At 38.1% G+C, this 10725-nt stretch overlaps 1 protein-coding gene across 1 annotated transcript in view; it reads right to left on the bottom strand.

Annotated features, from left to right (window-relative positions):
* LOC106884297 (rho guanine nucleotide exchange factor 17) overlaps positions 1-10725 on the bottom strand; it is a 146399-nt gene that overhangs the window by 45822 nt on the left and 89852 nt on the right. The gene's annotated exons all lie outside the window — the stretch shown is intronic.

The raw sequence follows: 10725 nt of genomic DNA, 5'->3' as shown, positions 1-10725 counted from the left end.
AGAGAATAAGAATCGTATTTGTGATGGAGACGAAACGTGAAAGAAACGAGAATGAGGGGAATGAAGTGAAAGGAAGAGGTAAGTGTGAAGATAGGAAGATGAGATGAAAGAATAAGAAAAGACGAAGAGAAAATAGGAGGAAAGAGGTGAAGAAAGATATCAAGAGAAAAAGGTGAGAGAGAGAGAGATAGAAAGGTGAGAGAGAGAGAGAGAAAGGTGAGAGAGAGAGAGAGAGAAAGGTGAGAGAGAGAGAGAGAGAAAGGTGAGAGAGAGAGAGAGAGAAAGGTGAGAGAGAGAGAGAGAAAGGTGAGAGAGAGAGAGAAAGGTGAGAGAGAGAGAAAGGTGAGAGAGAGAGAGAGAGAAAGGTGAGAGAGAAAAAAAGGTGAGAGAGAGAGAGAGAGAGAAAAAGGTGAGAGAGAGAGAGAAAATGGAAGAGAATGAGTGAGGCAGTCAAGATGAAGAAATTGTGAACAAGTTAAAGTGACTGAAAGAGAGTAAAGGAAAGAAAAATACGGCAGCTGTCTTGAAAGAAAGGTGTGTGTGTGTGTGTGTGTGTTTATATACATATATATATATATATATATATATATAAATGACACTTCCTGTACTGGTGCCACATAAAAAGCATCCAGTACAAAAAGTGGCAGGCATTCGGAAGGGCATCCAGCCATAGAAACCATGCCAAAACAGACAACAGGAGCCTGGTTCAGTTCTCGAGCTTGCCACTTTGTCTCGAACCATCAGATCCAAGCCAATATGGAAAACAGGCATTAAATGATGATGATGATGATGATGATGATGATGATGATGATGATGATGATGATATGTATAGGGAAGGGAGAGGGGGAAAAAGAGGAATGAACAAATGAAAAGATAACAAAAATCTTTGGGAAGTTAACATGAATGTAGGAAGAAATTCTCTAAGAATTGCACGACAGGGTTGAAGATGAATAGAGGCAGACATAGGAAATACAAAGAGGGTAAATTTATGAAAACGAAATATAAACTCAGGAAATAACATTTCAAATGTCATGTTGTGAAAAATATAAAGAAAAACAGGAGCAAAAGGGAAGATTAAGACAGAAAAACAGAAAGCAAAGTTTGTTTTTGAGACCAGAAGAGAAAAATATATTTTTAAAAATTAAAAAATGGTATTTTCCAAATTCCAAAGGATAACACTTAGCTGAGATTTCCCATAGCAGAATGGAATCAAAAATGTGTAGTGAAATAATGAGAGGCATCTTGTTGAGTGTCCTATCGATTCTACTTTCTATTCTCCTTTTAAGGTTTAAAAATCAATAATAAAATGAAGTTTTTGTTTTGTGTTTTTGTTATGTTTTTTTTTATGTGTTGGTTTGGTTGTGCGGTTAAAAAGTTTGCTTCCCAATCATGTGGTCCTGGATTCAGTCCCATTGCACGACACCTTTGGCAAGTGTATTCTATTATAGCCCCAGGCTGAGCAAAGCCTTCTGAGGGAATTTGGTAGACAGAAACTGAAAGAAGCCCAGCATAAGCACACACACACACACACACACACACACACACACATGATCAAGCCAGGCTCTTGCTACTCTAAGTTTCACCTGTAGGCACTATTTGTCTGAAGATTCAATATGCCAACAGGTGAAACTCAGAGAAGCAAGAGGCTTCTGACTCAACCAAAATAAGATATCATTAATGTCTAATATGGTATTGAGTACTCTTTTCGCAAACAGTAAATATCAAAAGAATGCATGCATGTATGTGTGTGTGTGTGTATGTGAGTGTAGTGAAGGCGCAATGGGGTCAACTGTTTATATTCCTCTCCACTACAATACCTTAATCTTTGCTTTCCCATTTACAATACTCTCAAAGGGGGGGGGCATTTTGGTGTAAGAGCACAAAATTTAATTCACAACCAGCTCTGTGGCTTGGGGTTCAATCCTAGATTGGACAAGTGCCTGAGACTCCATCCTAGAGTTTACCAATGCATTGTGGGTAAAATATGGGATATGGAAACTGTGGAAGCCTGTTGCATGCGTATATATATATATGTGTGTGTGTGTGTGTATTGATGTCCTGAAAGTTAGCAGCTCAACAAACACCATTCAATATAATAATTTCCACAGTTAAAAACATAAGTAGTTGGGACCAAATAAAAGCTAGACAACAATGCCCCAGTATGGTCGCTGCAATACAGTGACTGAAACCATTAAAATAATAAAAGAGGTGTTTACACATATACACATGTGAATATAAATAGACATATATATATATATATATATATATATATACACACCCACGCACAAATACATATTAAGTACACATATACCTATACTGATCACAAACAACGCCAACTCAAACACACACACACACAGAAGTTAATATACGATGCAATGTACACATACATACACATTGTATATACCAACAAAATTTCAGACTCCAATGTAGAACACACACACACACACACACACACACACGGACTTACACCAACCCATATGCAATAAACACACTCAAACTGCAGACAAATCCAACGCAAACTTTGAAACACACACACACACACTCACCTGCATACATACACACACATATATATATATACACACACACAAACTCACTGCAACATCACTGGAACCCACCACACACACACACACAGAGCAACCCCCCCGCCCCCATATATATACTCACTGCAATCTATGCACATACACACACACACATACTTAAACTCCACACAAAAACAAACACATCTGACTAGGAAACACAAGCACATTCATACAGACACACAGACACACACACACACACAAAGTAACGCCCGCTCGCCGCTCCTGTCCCACCACCACTGCTACCATGACTGGGTTATTTTCAACAGCTTTAACCTTATTCAAGAGATTAAATGGGGGGGTGGGAGAAAAGAAAGAACAACAACATCTCCAGAAGATTCAACAACTTGGAACTGTGCCACATTCTCTCTCTCTCTCTCTCTATCCCATCATCATCACCATAGCTACACTGATGCTTATACTGCTTCCTCACACCTCACCACTCCCAACACCATCATCATCATCACCACTACTATACTACTTTTTTCACCACTTCTTTCCTCCCCAACACCACCACCACCATCATCATCATCGTACTGATATTATTATAACTTTACCAATCCAAACATCATCATCATCATCATTGATGCCGTTTCTTTTTTTTCTTTTCACCATTTCCAACATCATCATCATCATCACTGTCATATTCACATTACTACTCCTCCTACTCCTTCCTCCACGGCTATCATGACTGCCTCATTCATACTACCACTCCTTATCTCTTGCCCCTTCCTTCATTTCCCTATCATCATCATCATCACCACCACCACACTTATATTACACTGTTCCACCTCCTCTGCCTACTCCAGTCACTCCAACCTTATCTATCCTACTACTCATCCTTCTCCACCTTCTCTAAGACCTCCACCCCTACCACTGATAGCCTCTTCCTTCTCATTCACCTCCTCCCACAACATCAACTTCATTATTACATACAGAATACTATAATATAGCTACCAAAGTTATTGTTAACACACACACACACGATATATATATATATATATATATATATATATATATATATATATATATATATATATATGTATATATATATATATATATGTATATGTGTATGTATAGGTGTGGGTGTGTAGTAAGAGGCTTGTTCCCCAACCACATCGTTCTGGGTTCAGTCCCACTGTGGCACCTTGGGCAAGTGTCTTCTACTATAATCTCAGGCTAGCCAAAGCCTTGTGTGTGGATTTGGTAGATGGAAACTGAAAGAAGCCTGTCATATATATATATATATATATATATATGTATATATATATATATATATGATAGATAGATAGATAGATATGTGTGTGTATATATTTGTGTGTTTGTACTTGACAACCAATGTTGGTGTGTTTATGTCACCGTAACTTAGTGGTTATGTAAACAAGACTGATGGAATAAGTACTAGGCTTACAAAGAATAAATCCTGGGGTCGATTTGTTTGACTAAAACCCCTTAAGGTGGTACTCCAGCATGGCCGCAATCAAATGAATAAAACAAATAAAAGAATGTGTGTGTGTGTGTGTGTGTGTGTGTATAAACTGACACTCCGTCAGTTGTGACAATGAAAGTTCCAGTTGATCCAATCAACAGAACATCCTGATCATGAAATCCATGTGCAAGTGGTTGAGTGCATCACAGACACGTACCCTTTATGTAGTTTTCAGAGAGATTCACCATCAAAGAGGGTATGACAAAGCTGGCCCCTTTGAATTACAGGTACAACTCGTTTTTGCCAGACCGGACCAATGTGGAATAAAGTGTCTTGCTCAAGGCCACAATGCACCACTGAGGATTGAACTCATGACCATAAGATCTTGAGCCAAATACACTAACCACTTGGCCACTCTCTCTCTCTCTCTCTCTCTCTCTCTCATATATATATACATATATATATATATATGTATATATATATATATAAAACTCATCATCATGACACACAAACACATATGGACATGGACACGGTTGGTTGGCAGTTAGGTCCAGACCAGACCTGTTACGGCACACCTTTAATAAAAGACATGCCAGCCATGACCATCCTGTCATTCAAAATATTCATCTCCCACCATATTGCATCTTTGCAAAGTTCTCGCAGATGCTAGGGTGTAATTTCAGAGAGGCTTAGCAGCTATTTCTAGAAGGTCAAATGGTTACACAGACGCTTTACCATTTGCTCATGTTCGACGAAAGGCGGTGCTCCAGCATGGCCGCAGTCAAGTGACTGAAACAAATAAAAGAAATAAAGAAGCTTACAGATGAAATGCCTTTGGTCATTGGTCATTTACTACCTGTGGCTAGACAATAACAACAAAATATTGTACACTAATCTAATTATAGACAGGTGCATGGACATATGCTAACAGTGAATGGTGGTGGGGGTTCATTGGGGGGGGGGTATGTGATATCTAGATAGATACACATAGGTGTGTACATTTATATTTAACATGTTCATATATACTCAAATATGGAACAATCATCATTGTAGTAACAGTGAAAATGCACCAAGACAGGTTATAAATGACATCCTTGGCTTGTAAGGACGTGTTTCTGTGTCATTAAGCTGCATCAGGTGCAGACACTGAACCTGTCATTTAAAATCACAATGAGCAAACAGCAAATAATGAATTTGCAAGGGTGCACAAAGCTTTGTCAAGCTGGAAATAATCAATTCATCAGCTATGATAGATTTGGTGTTTTCAGCTGTTGAGGTTTAACAATACAGAAACAGGTATTGTTGAGATTGGACATGTATAACATGTCCTACAGTTTGATGACATCATTCACCACCCAGCTCAGTGGTTTCATTCAGACTGTCCTTTAGGAGAATTTCTCTTCTGGGACATTTACAACATTATCAGACTGTAAGACAAGTTTCTGCATTGTCAAGGCACCATATCTGTTGTTCATAGAACTACTAAGAGCTACTGTTCTTATAAGTACTTTTCTTTGTGGATTCTACCAATAAAGGAATAAATATGAGAGAGACTCAGTGATAGAATGATTGCCTGCTATGTGGGCAACCTGGGTTCAGTTCCTGGCCAATGCTTTAAATATGCTAAGGTACAGACATGGCTTCCCAACCACATGGTTTGGGGTTCAGTCCCACTGTGTGGCACCGTAGGCAAGTGTATGTATGTTATATATCACACTCTCGCATGTATGCTCCTCTCTCTCTCTCTCTCTCTCTCTCTCTCTCACACACACACACACGAATATATATGCACTCAGAGAATCAGACAGTGAATATATTGCATTTAACAGAACAAAACCATGGGAAAGAAAGAAGAAGAAAAAAACACAAATAAAAAAGATAATGGCAGTGAACAAAAGCTACAAACCAAAAAAGAACTCTAACTCCACCTTGTAGCATCTCTACTGTAACTTTAGCTAAGTGATTCCAAGAATGCTTCCTCCAAGATAACAGATAATTAAAGAAAGGACTAGAGTTTCCAGCCAACTATATTGGCTTTCACAATCAGATAGGGTGATCCATCACTGCACTGATATATAGATAGATAGAAAGATAAATAAATATAAGTAAATATATTAAATAACTGCCGATGTCTTTAAACATCAATGTTCATAGTGAGAGAGCCTCAGTAATAGTTACACTGCCATTGGAAATATAATCGTGTGTGTGTATTGCTTAGACGTAGTGATATTAATAAGCTGGCGTTAGAACTCAATAGACATGTTCCAGGACAAAGTGCCAGTCAAGTGCAGAACAGTAATAAGAAATTGAATTGACAAGGGAATAAAAAAAATTATGCCATGTATTTCATTAGCTTACAGTTGTTTCTGCTATAAGATACAATGCACTCACAGCTGAATGCCTCTGTATCCCCTTGTGGCATCATCAGAGCTTCAAAAATGAACTGCAATATATACATAGCAGTTCAACAAAAGAAACTGACAGAGTAAGTACTTATTTTTAAGCCGTGTCCTTATTCTGTTGGTCTCTTTTGCCAAACTGCTTAGTTATGGGGGTGTAAACAAACCAACACTAGTTGTCAAACAAGGGTGGTGGACAGACACAAAGACACACTCAAGCATATATATATGTGTGTGTGTGTGTCTTGCAAGTACATGGTGACCCTGTTAGTGCAGGTGCCATTTACAAAGCATTCAGTCCACTCTGCTGAGTGGTTGGTGTAAGGAAGGGCATCCAGCTGTAAAAATCCTGCTAAAACAGTCACAGAAGTCTGGTGCAGGCTTCGGCCCGGTCAGCTCTTATCAAACCTTCCCACCCATGCCAGTACTGGGGTCGATTCATTCAACTAAAATCCTTGAAAGTGGTGCCCCGACATGGCCGCAGCCTAATGGCTGAAACACGTAAAAGATAAAAGACATAAAAATTAATGTATGTATATTCCAAGTTGTCAGCCACAGATCCGCACTTGGGTAGCTTAATTTTTGCATAGGGGTACATCTTTCTAAAGATTTAAGTGATGAACTTTGTAACTTACCCAAATAATTTTTAGCAAATTTAATATCAATTGTCATCATTTCACATCCACTTTTTATGCTTGAAAAGATCACATTTGCTGAGGTAAATTTTCTACAGCCAGATCCCCTTCTTGTCACCAATGCTCACCAGTTTCCAAGCAGGGTAATATTTTTGCATGGCCAAACTGGAAATGAACGTCCTTGCTTGTATGACAGAGATGCTTGTTTACAACAATCATATGATGTTAAGACGGATACACACAAACATACATATATATATATCTATACTATAAAAGGCAGATTTTCTCTGTGTGTGTGTATGTTTAAAATTCATACATTTACACAATTCCAAATTTCTTGGATTAAAGAATTGCAATTAATATTCTAAATACAATTTGTTAGGTCACTGCGTCATTTTTTCACTCAAAGAAATTCCTAATAACGAATAAAATCTATAAAACTACACAAGTAAACATTTTCTCCCTAATAAAATCTAATTTCCTCTTTCTAATACAAATCCTTTCAACAACTACTTTCTCTTATGAACCTTTACGAACAATCCAACAACAAATACAAACAGAAAGGAAGGAGAAACACTGACAGTAAAATAAACCATTTCAGTATCAAAACTGAAACAATCCTTTCCAGAAAATGGCATTTAACAATGCCTCTTGTCCCCACATTTTGACAATGGCTTATTCTCAGTATGTACCTCTTTTAGGTATTTGCATGGACTAGTGACCCTTATGGGAAATTACCGGTGAAGATGAGGACTGTCAGTTCTACTTCCTCTCCTAGTCAAGAGGTCCTTGTATTCATCGTTTAAGGATCATACAGACTATTGTTAAAAATGCCTTCACAACACTCAACTCCAGCTGTAGCTTAAGGGTCTTATAGTTCCAGAGAAAAACACTGGCATTATGTGGGTTACAACAATGAGGGTTCCAGTTGATCCAATCAATGGAACAGCCTGCTCATTAAATTAACATGCAAGTGGTTGAGCACTCTAGAGACACACATGCCCTTAACGAAGTTCTTAGGGAGATTCAGCACAACACAGATTGAGTAGTCCCTGTTATTTCAAGGCTGGCCCTTTGAAATACAGGGACCACTCATTTTTGCAAGCTGATTGGACTGGACATCATGAAATAAAGTGTTTTGCTGAAGGACATAATGCACTGCCGGATATCGAACTCCTGACCTTACATTCATGAACCAAATACCCTAACCACTGAACTATGCACCTTCACCAGTTCCAGAGAGAATCAAACTCAACAAACATCTTTGGTTCCAGATATCTTCGGAGATAGAATTTCAGCAATAGCCGAGTTCTTTGTTTTGCTATCATAGCCAAGGCTACACTGGGGGCATCCACCTTGTAAAAGGCTAACAGTTATGCAAATAGACAGACAGTTCGTTTCTGTATATATATATATATATATATATATATATACACATATATATATATATATATATATATATATACACACAAACACTATGTATAGTATTGTGTATAACAGATGGAGAGGGAAAAGAAAGGACGAGAGGAAGGTAGGCGATGTTCAGTCAGTAACCTCACATCGATCATGGCAACCAAAAGGTTGTGATTTCAATTTCTGGCCATCCTGCAAATTATGATTTATAGTCATCAGGTCTAAACTCACATAATTCAATGAAGTTTACCGAGTCCAATCTCCTGCTACAGCCAGAATCACCAACAACAAAAAAAAAAAGGAAAAGGAAAACAAAAATGGTTTTTTTTCACACACATACGCAAACAGACGCACACAAGTATACACACAAACATACAAGCACACAAATCTTCCAATTTTGGCAGACTAATTGCCATTTAGATCTAAGAGTTACCTGAAGCTACCTTAGGTCTCTAACTCTTGGCATTTATCAAGAAAACTCTCAGAAACTAGAACCAACACCTGCTTTGTAAATGAATCATTTTGTTGTTGTTGCCGTTAATGCTTTTTTTCTTTCTTCCTTTCTTTTTTATTTTCTTTTTAAGTTGTACTCAGCTTTTTTTCTGTTTGAACCAGTAACTTTACTGGCTGATTTTGAAAAAAAAAAATTATTCAATGATTCACCTCTTAGTCTAGCACCAAACTACCATTAATTTAACATTTTTGACATTCTTTATTTTTTCTTTTTTTGGTAAAAAAAACAAACAAACCTTTTTTTACTTTTATTCCTAGTTTGTTGTTTTATCTATTTATTGGTTGGGGTATCAGTGCTCCAATTGAAGCCCAAACCTGAATAGCTAAAACGACCACTCCACCCCACCAATTCCCACCCCACCCCACAAACATTGCATTTAAAAAAAAAAACTGGTGGGATTTTGACAGTAAAGTGGACAGTCCTACAAATTCAAGCATTTGCTAAAAGGAATATGTGTAGGGGGCATCAAGTGAACAGACAATGTGCCTTTTCGGATATGAAATCACTCACACATATTCCAGTCTACATCCTTGAGGCATATTTGAACCCAAAAGAAAGTCATTCATTCGCTATATTCTGCTATGGAGAAAATTTCTCATTGCAAACAAAATAGGTGAAAATACATCAAGTCAGTTTGCAGCGCCCCCTAACCAGACAGTTGGATGCATGCATTTTGGAGTGGGTTATCTCCTCTTCAGCCACAGTGACCGGAAAAGTAGATGCTGTGAACTGACCTGAAAGACAGGGCCCTCTTATGAGATTCCCATCATCATTCAATAATTGGTTGTTCTATTCAGTGGCTTGCCATAAATAAAACACAGGACACTTGTTTGTCTACAGCAAGAACTTTTCTCCAACACAGAATACTGCGACCGATTTTCTTACAGGTTCAAATATAAATTATTTACATTATTTACATTTGACAGATATTTGTCCTCATCTTGTTTGTTGTTAACACAACGTTTCGGCTGATATACCTCCAGCCTTCATCAGGTGTCTTGGGAAAATTTCGAACGTGGGTTCTCATTCGTAAGGTATTCTTCAATGTTATAATTATTATTGAGGTCACTGCCTGGAATCAAACTTGGAATCTTGGGGTTAGTAGCCTGTGCTCTTAACCACTATGCCATACATCCGTGGTTAAGAGCGCATAGTGGTTAAGAGCACGGGCTACTTACCCCAAGATTCCGAGTTCGATTCTAGGCACTGACCTGAATAATAATAATAACATCAAAAAATACCTCAGGAATGTGAACCCAGGTTCGAAACTTCCCCAAGACACCTGATGAAGGCTGGAGGGTGTATCAGCCAAAAACTGCTAACAAGTTTGGATTCATACACATCATTGCTCAGCGCTGTCACACTGCACAATATTTAGATATTAAGGACACAAAATAACAGAAACGTTGCCAGGCTGGGTCCCAGGATTTGCGATTCTTGGCACAAAGGATTCTGCTTGAAACAGTAAATTTCTTCTTCCTTCTGGAATAAAATTCATTCTACTACTCAAATTATTTGCATAACAAAAGTTAGTACCTTCCAGGACTTAGAAAAACAAAAAACCCGAACATGAATACATTTGCAAATGAAAGGTATCGACTGTTTCAAGTAACCTTAGACCACAACTGAACTCCCTTTCTCTCTCTCTCTCTCTCTCTCTCTCTCTCTCAATCCACTCCCTCTCTGTCTCAATCCACTCTTTCTCTCTCTCTCTCTCAATCAATCCACTCTCTCTCTCAATCAATCCACTCTCTCTCTC

The sequence above is a fragment of the Octopus bimaculoides genome, chromosome 13 (assembly GCF_001194135.2).
Source record: "Octopus bimaculoides isolate UCB-OBI-ISO-001 chromosome 13, ASM119413v2, whole genome shotgun sequence".
Classification (NCBI taxonomy): domain Eukaryota; kingdom Metazoa; phylum Mollusca; class Cephalopoda; order Octopoda; family Octopodidae; genus Octopus; species Octopus bimaculoides.
The sequence above is the reverse complement of the archived record's forward strand: the minus strand, read 5'-3'. Positions and strand labels throughout refer to the sequence as shown.